Source organism: Brassica oleracea, chromosome C1 (genome assembly GCF_000695525.1).
Source record: "Brassica oleracea var. oleracea cultivar TO1000 chromosome C1, BOL, whole genome shotgun sequence".
In the NCBI taxonomy this organism is placed as follows: Eukaryota; Viridiplantae; Streptophyta; class Magnoliopsida; order Brassicales; family Brassicaceae; genus Brassica; species Brassica oleracea.
The window spans coordinates 43,747,920-43,758,615 of record NC_027748.1 but is presented as its reverse complement, the minus strand read 5'-3'; the positions used below and the strand labels follow the sequence as shown (position 1 = coordinate 43,758,615).

General features: G+C 42.2%; 1 pseudogene; it reads left to right on the top strand.

Moving 5' to 3' along the window:
• Window positions 1-65: 65 nt before the first annotated feature.
• LOC106344399 lies at window positions 66-10,696 on the top strand (annotated as a pseudogene).

Here is a 10,696-nt window from a genome sequence, read left to right as displayed (position 1 = left end):
CCCCCCCAACTTTTACATATAAAGTCGCAAAACCAACCCCTAATGCATTTCTCGTCTGTCTTTCTTCTTCAGTTTTTTTCCCCTCTTTTAACATGTGAAGCAAAAGCGGAAGAAGCGCGTACTTTACTCCCTAATTTGACTTACATATGATTTTTAGCCATGGAATGATGGAAAATTTGAGAGAGAGAGAAATATACTATATATCTTTTAATGGCTTTTCTCTCTTTTTAGTCTTGTGATTCCTCTTTGTTACATGTTCATGCTAAGAGTTTTCACTTGTGTTTGTTGTTTCATAGAATAGAACAGTCCATGCATAGGCCTCTCTATGTAAATCATTTTTTTGTGTGGTCATGGAGCCCTTTTTAGCCTCATGATGGGCATCTTCTGAATTTCTGTAACAAGAGCATGTCTCTGGCCTTTGGAGCGCTTAGAGAAGTATCATTTATTATGGATCACAAACAATGGCCTAGGATCTAAAGTGGATGGTGTTTATTAAAGATGAGAGCCTGAAGAGGGTAAGTGAAAGAGGCTGATCCTTGTTTTGGTGATAAGGGACCTTATCCTTTAAACCCATTGAGACCTTTTATTTTCTAAAATTAAACAAAGAAAAAAAAATGAAAGAAGAAGAGCATGCAACATTCCTCATCCACAAAAAGAAAAGAAACTTTCTTATTCACCTCACCCATCGCTTTCATTATCCTCGTTCCCAACCTCACCATTCCCATGAGACACCGTTCTTTTAAACGTTCAAATCTTTCACCTCAGATATATATAATAAAATTCACTTCAGTAGTAGCTACAACATTACATAGACAAAATCTTATTACTACCGTAAATATATCTCACTCTCACTAACTTCTCTTCACCAGAAAATGTCGACCGCTCCTCTCTCCGGCTTCTTCCTCACCTCTCCTTCCCCTTCTCAATCTTCTCTCCAGAAAGTCTCTCTTCGTTCTTCTCCCACTGTCGCCAGCCTTCCCTCCTCTTCTTCCTCCTCATCCTCCTCCCCCCGTTCCGTTCCAATCCTTATCCGTAACGAACCCGTTCTTGCTGCTCCTGCTCCTATCATCACCCCTTACTGGGTATACATTTTACATTCATATCTCTTTTCTTAACCTACATGCATTATTACTTGCATATATAGCTACATTGTTGTTTTCGTACTATAGGGTTGATAGATAAATAGATAGATAGGAAACAAAATTATCCTCCCGTTGGATTTTCTTTAACTTATGATATGAAAACCCAATAATTTCACAATTTACTAATTAATTTTTGTGCACCATCTCGTTAGATGATTTTCCTACGTTTCTGACATTTCTAGAAGCTAAATGATATTACTATGTTAGAGGTAGTTGAAGCACATATATAACTAAAATGAAAGACTTGAAAATTCTACTCAGTACACTTAGTGCTATCCTTCAAAATCATATCTTTAAGTACGTATAACGGTATACATTAGTTACATACGAAACTTCCAAAAATCCTGGAAACTCTCATGTGTTTCTTTTAGTTATTTAATTTAACATTTCCTTTTATTATCCTCACTATTCTTATAATCCGTGTTTTATTTTTGGACTTTAATATCGTACCGAAAGAAAAATCCAAACCAAGACTAATGTAATTTGTAGTGCGATTCAAACTTCATACGTCCCTTCTACTGTAATTTATTAAGTGGAGTACAATTTTTTGTCCCGACAATTTATAACACGTACGTTCTAAATCGAAATATGGACTGAATCATGTTTCATGTGTAAAACAATATTGACCTCAAAATTTAAAAGGCGTTATGGCAACTCTATTCAAAATCCGACATTTTTAAATTGGAAGTTGGGATGTACGTAGGATCCACGTGATAACAGAAAATAATTTACTAGTAGCTTTAACAAAACGATTTATATAACTGAGACGTGTCTCTGTGCATATACCATATGTGATCGTGTGGAGCATAGTAGTGATGAAGTCGCCATCTACAGTTATTTAGTAAACCACATTGCCGTTCTTCCCATCCAACGTTAAAATTAATTATACTAACTACCACAAAATCGTACTTTATCGTATAATGTAGTTTTTGAATAGGTTAGTTATAGTTTCAACTTTAGCGCACACGACCAGCTCCTCTCTTTATTAATTAGTTACTGCTATGACATTTTAATTATATACATTTTCTTAAAATTTTTATTTGGTCAACAAATTTTCAGAGCGAAGAGATGGGTAGCGAATCATACCAAGAGGCCATTGAAGCTCTCACGAAACTTCTCATGTAGGATTCCTATATATATATATATATATATGTATCAACATCTGATTATTTTTAGTAGATATAAAAAGGACTAAAAAGGATATAAACTAGGTACAATGTATAATCTTGTTTAATTAATCGGATAATATGTATAAACATGGACAGCGAGAAGGAAGAGCTAAAGACGGTAGCGGCCGCGAAGGTGGAGCAGATCACGGCTGAACTTAAGACAGGTGCCCCCTCCGACAAGAAAGCTTTCGACCCCGTGGAAAACATTAAGCAAGGCTTCATCACTTTCAAGAAGGAGAAATACGAGTAATTATTTGTATTTTTATTTTTCTTAATTATATATCACCCATCAGATTAAGCTAGATTTTAACTAGTTTATATTAATATTTCAACTTGCAGAACCAATCCTGCTTTGTAAGGTGAGCTCGCCAAGGGTCAGAGCCCTAAGGTAATTAACTTTTATATAAAAATGGATAAAAGTGTACAGTTTATAAACTAGAGATGGAAAAAGTAATATGTATGTGTGAATGTTGTGGTGTAGTATATGGTGTTTGCTTGTTCGGACTCACGTGTGTGTCCATCGCACGTTCTCAACTTCCAGCCAGGAGATGCCTTCGTCGTCCGTAACATCGCCAACATGGTTCCTCCTTTTGACAAGGTTTAGCACTTTTTTGCTTCTGTCTCGTCTACCTAGAACCTTCTATTTGACACAGAAGTGCTTGACTTCCTTCCTAAGGGGATGTGACGTTGACCTTATATTTGTACCTTTTTGCTAAATTGCAGGCCAAATACGGTGGAGTTGGAGCGGCCATTGAATACGCTGTTTTGCATCTTAAGGTGAACCATTCATTTTATAATGGGCTGAACCATAAAGGGTCATTAAAATGGGTCGCCCTGGGGTACCCACCTTCATGAGAAAATGTTGTATACATTTGTGATGAATACAAATTTTAAAATAGAGAAATATACATACAGTTAACACCTTAAGAAAAACAGAAAATACCGAGCTTCATCAATTTTGTACTTAGTTTTAAAATAAAACTAATTATTTTTTATTAAAATTCATTAATATTGTAGGTGGAGAACATTGTGGTGATAGGACACAGTGCTTGTGGTGGGATCAAGGGACTTATGTCTTTTCCCTTAGATGGAAACAACTCTACGTAAAATCTCTTTATATTCAATTTATTTATATTTTTTTTTTTTTTGAAACACCATTATATTAAATCAGAATCAAGTTAGTTGACAGCCATAAAAGCTTCAACCTCCACCAAACAAAGTTTTGCCAGTCTATCAGCAATAACATTTTTCTCCCTAGGAATCCAAACGAAATTAATAACATCAAAAGAGCTAGCCAGCTCACAAATATCTGCTACAATTCCAAAGATTTCTGGCTTCTCACCACCCGCGTCGATGGCTTTGATTAGCTGGGACGAGTCCGATTCGCAGAACACCCTCCTTATACCTCTTTCTTTGCATCCAGCTAAGGCTTCCCTCATTGCTAGTCCCTCGGCCACCAGCGCTGATCCCACAAAGCTCTCGTATCCTGTGAAGGAGACGGTTTCCGTTGCCTCTGTAATGGTCCAACCAAATCCAGCAAGCTTCGATTCTGCTTTCCAAGCGGCATCCGAGTTTAAAACACTACAGTTGGGGGGTCGGCGAGCCACCGGTGGCGCGCGCCGAGGTTTGTGAGTGGTCTTGGGTCCCTGAGCCTCTAGCCATTCTCTTGCAAGACTTAAGGCGTTCGTCACCGCCTCTTCTTCCGAGATCACTTTTCCTTCAAATAAGAGCTTATTACGAGCTGTCCAGAGTTGCCAAATGACCCAAGGAGCTAATTCGGTAGCTATTCCGGTGGGGGGTAAACAGGTTTTTCCACACAGATCAAGCCAAGCATCCCTTAATTCTATCAATCCACTATATTCAAAACCTATCGCATAAGGAGTTAGAGCCCAGGTCTTCTTTGCAAAAGGGCAGTGAAATAATAGGTGATTAATAGATTCTGGAGTTCCGCATCTCTTGCATAGGAGTTCTGTTGGGATATGTCGATCTGCAAGGACCTCTCCAACTGGTATGGCGTTATGAAACACTCTTCATAGGAACATTTTGATTTTTGGTGAGGTTTGTAGGTTCCAAACACACTTGAACCAGTCTATGTCCTCTCTTTCTTCCACGGGCAAACCTGTCTCATTGCGTAGCTTAATCGCAGTATGGTAGCCAGATTTAGTCGAGTATTCTCCCGTACTTGTTCCCAACCAGATCAACTTATCTGGGACTCCTGCTCGGCTAGGTTTGATGCTTCTTATAGTTGTCTCCCAGTGTGGGAAGGTTTCCCTGACTTTCTCCACGTTCCACTCGCGGGTGTCTTCCTGGAACAAATCCGCTACCGTGATGTGTGCTGAGGCTTCGGGTGCAGGGCCAATGGGTACTAGTTTCTCAGTTACGCTTAACCATGGCTCGTTCCAAGCACTGATCGAAACACCATTTCCAACCACCCAGCCCATATTTTCTTTGAGTAAGTCTCTGCCTACTAGCACACCTCTCCACCCATGGGAAATAGCTTTTTTCTCCGGCACAGTTAAGAAGCTCTCTGTATCACAGTATTTTCCCATAAGGATTCTAGACAATAAGATAATCGGGTTATGTAGGATCCTCCAGCTTAGCTTTCCTAGGAAGGCGTCATTAAAGGCCAAAAAATCCCGAAAGCCTAGTCCGCCAATAGCTTTAGGTTCAGTCATCTTGTCCCAAGATGTCCAAGCCATTTTGTTCTGTCCTTCTTTGTCATCCCACCAGTACCTAGTAACGGCTGATTGGATCCGTTGACAGAGCGATACGGGGAGTTTGAAGCATGTCATGGCATGAGAAGGGATGGGAGACAGCACACTCTTCACCATAGTAAGTTTGCCCGCTTTGGACAAGAATCGGTTGGTCCAACTTTGAGCTTTCTGTCTGATCTTGTCGACAATGGAAGTGAAGAGATCCCTCTTTCTTCTTCCAAAATGTTCCGGCAAGCCTAGGTATTTTCCCACTCCACCTTCGCTTTGAATATCCAACTCGTTTTTGACTATCTCTTTTAGGCTTGCTGGGGTTCTTTTTGAGAAAGTTATAGACGATTTAGCTGCGTTTATAGTCTGACCAGACGCTTCCTCATATTGTTGGAGTATCCGTCGCAGCGCTGCACTACTCTTTCTGTTTGCACGGATGAAGAACATAGTGTCATCTGCAAAGAGGAGATGGTTGACCCGGGGGCATGCCCGTGCAACTCGAATTCCTTTGAGGGAACCCTCTTCGCTTGCCCTGTTACATAGGCCCGAGAGAACTTCACTACACAAGATGAAAATGTATGGTGAAAGAGGGTCTCCTTGACGGATGCCTCTGCTCGGTTTTACCCTTCCTCTAGGCGAGCCGTTGATGAGGAAGGAGTATGTAACAGTGGATATACACTGCATAATTAGTCTGATCCATTTGCTGTCGAAACCCAGTCTGGTAAGGACCAACTCAATGAACTCCCATTCTAGGCGGTCGTAAGCCTTGCTCATATCCGTCTTAACTGCCATGGAACATCGCTTCTTTGTGTTGGATGTTTTTAGAAAATGGAGTACCTCATGAGTAATCAGCACGTTGTCGGAAATAGCACGCCCGAGAACGAAGGCTGATTGGTTTTCCGAGATGATAGATGAGAGAATGGGTTGAAGTCTCCTCGTGAGCAGCTTGGAAATAATCTTGTAATAGACATTACAAAGAGCAATAGGCCGGTAATCCGCTACAGCTTGCGGACTGTGGATCTTGGGGATTAGTCGAATGTTTGTCTCGTTGATGTGTGGAGGAATGGATCCGGTCTCAAAGAAACCTTGCACTTCTCTGACTATGTCCGGTCCTATAATCTCCCAATTGGTGTGGAAAAAGCTGGCGGAGAAACCATCGGGACCGGGAGCCTTATCGGCATGTATAGAAAAGACTGCATCTTTGATCTCTTGGGAGGATGGACATTTGATCAGTTTGCTATTCTCTTCCGCATCCACCCTTGGCCGAAGCGCGGCAGTCACCGTTTCTGCTCTGTTCCCCACTACTGAAGTGAACAGGGAGTGGTAGTAGTCGACAATAACCTTGGAGATGTCTTCTTCTTTATAGACCATCTCGCCATCGCTATTTTCCAGTACAGAGAAAGAGTTGGCTCTGCGTCGATTCTTTGAGACTGCATGGAAATAACCCGTGTTCCGATCTCCCAGCTTCAGCCATAACAACCTGCTCCTTTGTCTCCAATATTCTTCCTCCGCTTGGTATGCTTTATTCAGCTCCTCATTGATCTTTTTTATCCGGTCTTGGTCGCCTACTGGGTTTATTAGAGCTATCTCCAACTCTTGCTTCTTTTGCCCAATAAATTCTCTGCTGTTACAGAGCTGGGTTTTGCTCCATTCCACTATAGCTGATCTTGTTTTTGCAATTTTTTCTCTAATGGGACTGGTTCCTGCGTTCTTCCAGACTTCTTCCACTAGTGTCTTAACTTCAGCATTATCTTTGAGCCTGCGATCATACCTAAACATTCCTTTGCGCTTTTTCCTTGTCGGTTCAACAATGGAGACTAAAGGTCTATGATCAGATCCCTCATAGTCTAGGTATTGACTGCGCGCTGTGGGGAATAATTCAGCCCACGCACTATTCGCCGCTGCTCGGTCCAATCGGCACCGGACTAGATGATCCCCTCTTTGTCCTCTCCACGAGAGGAGGTCCCCCGAGTGAGGTAAATCATACAAGTCTCCCTCTGAATAGAAGGATCGTAGGTCGACAAATGAACCCTCGGCTCGAGCTGGCCCTCCTTCTTTTTCCGCATTGTTTAGTATATCATTGAAATCGTCCGTGACAAAATAGGAACCATCTCTGTTATTCATCAGTGTTACTAGCTGCTGCCAAAATAGTCTTCTTGTTACATCATCAGTATCAGCATAAATAAAGGCCCCAAAGAAAGATTTTCCTTCATATTCAATGCAAGTATCAATGAAATTTGCATTTGCGCTGAGAATGTGAAGCTTTATCTCCTTCTTCCAAAAGATTGCTAGTCCACCCGCACCATGGCCCGTTGGCGGGACGAGGTGATGGTTCTCAAATCCTAACTGCTGCGTTTTCTTAAGGACGAAGGGGTCGGGATTTTTAGTTTCTGAAAGGAACATAATGTCTGGAGAAACCGTGCGCTGGATCTCCTTGAGACGTCGAACTGTCTGGGGATTCTCTAAACCCCGACAGTTCCAGCTCGTCATTTTTAAGGACCGTGAATAGATGGATTCTGAAAATCCATCTTCTTCTTCCTTGAAGTTGTCGGGATCATGTTGCATATAGGCCTGTTTTCAGAGCTTGTGACCGAGTTTCCCTGTTGGCTTTTTCCCCGAGAGGTGCCCTCTGGAGCTTTAGTCCTTGCCAGCCTTAGAGTTTTCCTTGTTGGGGAGGGTTTGGGGTGGGCTACTTTGCGCTTTCTTGCTCCCGAAGTCCCTGTTGCAACAGGCTTTGTCTGTGTCTTTCGACTGCCCGGAGGACGTCCACGCCTCTTTTTTCCCGATGGGTTTATGTCAGGTGCCTCTGTTCCTAATGGGGAGTCTAGTATGGGTCCCAACCTTCTCGCTGCTGGAACCCGGTCCTCACCAGACGGGGGGTCAATTCTAGCACTCTCCTGCTCCAACCCAGTTGCCACCGGTGAGATAGGTCCAAGGCGTTGAGAGACCGGGATTCTTTCTTGAGAAGGAAATGCTCCCAGGCGTTGGATTGCAGGGATTCTCTCCGGAGCAGTATTTATCTGTTCTCTGTTTTGTTGATCTATTTCAGCATTCAAAGCGGCTTGGGCTACAAGCAAAGCTGCTTTTTCAACTTCCCCGTGTTCTTCTGCTTGCCTCATTCTTTCTTTACGAGCTTCCCTTTCCGTAGGGTCGGCGCTGGAGGTGTATTGTAACATTGCATCACGAACTTCCCCTCTGGCCCTTTGGATGGCTTCCTCATGAAGTGAAGGAGGGACTTCTAGTAAGGGAGACCCCTTTTTGCAATGTATACCTTGGTTTCTTGTAGAGCTAGCTTCACCATCGGCCTGTCCTGTTGCTTTCCTCGGGATTTCTCTGTAGTAACTCTTGGCTTGCGAGTAAGAGTTGGACCTTTGAGATCCTGAATCACGTTGAGTGCGGTAATGTTCCTCCCTCCGGGGGTGATCTCTGGGCTGAGAATAACGTCTTAGAGATTCTCTCTCTTGCCAGTTTCTCGTTTGTGCTTTGTAAGTTCTTCTAACTGGTGGTTCTTTTGGATATCTTGGCGGTCTTCTTTCCTGGAATTCCGATCTATTAGAGGCAGAGAATTGGAAGGTAGCATTTCTATGCTCCTTGTACGAGTTCTCCTGGTTCTCTTTCACCGAGGGATAAGAGAATTGTTTACTATCTTCCGCTTCCGAGGAAATCTTAAGGGCTTTCTGCTTGGCCTTTTCTTCTAAGCAATCTTTCACCTCATGGTCTAAACGGAGACAGGTGGAGTAATGCTTCTCCAGCTTTTCATACACTAATGTAGCAATGATTTCTTCACCATTTGAGTACTCAATAACGGTAGATTTAATCAATGGGAGCAGACCATTGACTTGCGCTCGCATCTTCATAGCTAGGGGAGTGATTTCAGCTTTTTCGAACTTTCCTATATCATCTCCGATGCTTCTCAGTATCTCCTCTGACCAGAGATGAATAGGTACTCCCTGTACCTTTATCCAAAAAGGGATTTCTTATGGGAAGCTTTTTGACAGAGTAGGTTCCCATCTCTGGACTATAACCATCCATCTGGCATAGTGATAAGGACGCTTGTCTAGGACGTTTTGTAGGTCTTGTTCACTCTCAAACTGAAACTGAAACATTCCATTCCCTAGATCTGCGCCTACTGGCCTTACATCTGATTTCCAAAGCTCGGTGAAGAAAGATAGCAGAGGCCACATTCTTTGAACCGAGGGATTTGTGATTCTTCCAATCAAGGTAAGCGAGCATTTGTTTAGTAGTTCGATCTTCTCTGGCAGTTCAGCTCGAACTCGGGCTGTGCGCGGTGCCTGATGCTCGACCGAGCATATTTGTTTCCCTTTCTCTGCAGCTGAAATTCTTCTGTGCATGCTGGGTCGTCTTCTTTAAGGTAAACTTGACAGAGTGTAGCGGTCAAAGATTTCAGCCTCTGGATCTGTAACTTATAGTAATCTTCACGGGAGGTTTTGACAGTAAGTAGGACAGGACCCCCTGTATCATAAACTCTAGAAAGGACTCGTCTCCGAGAACTTAGATGTTGCTTAGGACAGGAACCCCTGTATCATAATCTTCAGCCATAGGTAGAATGAGCGTCGTAAGGAGAGAGCTCATTACGTTAATTCCAATCTTTCCTCAGGTGTGCAAACGCAAGACGGACGGTGTGACGGCCGGCGCCGGCGGTCCCTCCGACCACGGGTCGGGGGAAGAACCCGGTGGGTAAAGAGCTGAGGCTGGTGGAGGACAGATAGATAATGCTCTAATAGGGAATAATTTGAAAAAGCAGCTGAAAACACAGAGGAATCAAGCCATATTCAGGTAAAATCCGGCGGTTAAAAGGTTAGACGTTGACTCTTCGTAAATGCAGGGACCTTTCTCGAAAAGCTCGTCTGGGAGAAACTGCTCTCGTGTGTTTTTTTTCCTATAAGTTATTTAATATATTCAATTTATTTATATTTAACACCAGTTTTTTTGTTATCAAATGAGATTTTTCAATGAACTATGTTAATTACAGTGATTTCATAGAGGACTGGGTCAAAATCTGTTTACCAGCCAAGTCCAAGGTCAAATCAGAAGTTGGAGATTCAGCCTTTGAGGACCAATGCAGCCGATGTGAAAGGGTACACGTATAGATAGATGTCCACATATGCATATCTTATATTAAAATGAGATTCTATTAATATAAAGTTTGAATTTATACAGGAGGCAGTGAACGTTTCACTAGCAAACTTATTGACATATCCATTTGTGAGGGAAGGACTTGTAAAGGGAACACTTGCTTTGAAGGGAGGCTACTATGACTTTATTAAGGGTGCTTTTGAGCTTTGGGGACTTGAGTTTGGCCTCTCCGAAACTAGCTCTGTATGAACCAATCCATCGCCATCATCATGAACATCCATCATCATCCTATGTTTATTCGATATATATGTAATTTGTAATGTGCTTAATTTGATCGTGCTGAGTTGTTTTTCTCTCTTCCTCTCGAGCTCTTTCTTCATGGTATTCAACTTTCATACAAAAAAAAAAAAAGGAAACTCAGATGATATATAGATCTTGGGGTGGGATTTATAATTATGAAAAACTGAGTTTATTATAATGTGTATCAGATCGGTTGTATCTACGGTTTGATATTTTTTTCTTCTATGTTGTTTGATAGGTTAAAGATGTGGCTACCATACTACATTGGAAGCTGTAGGAACTCTTT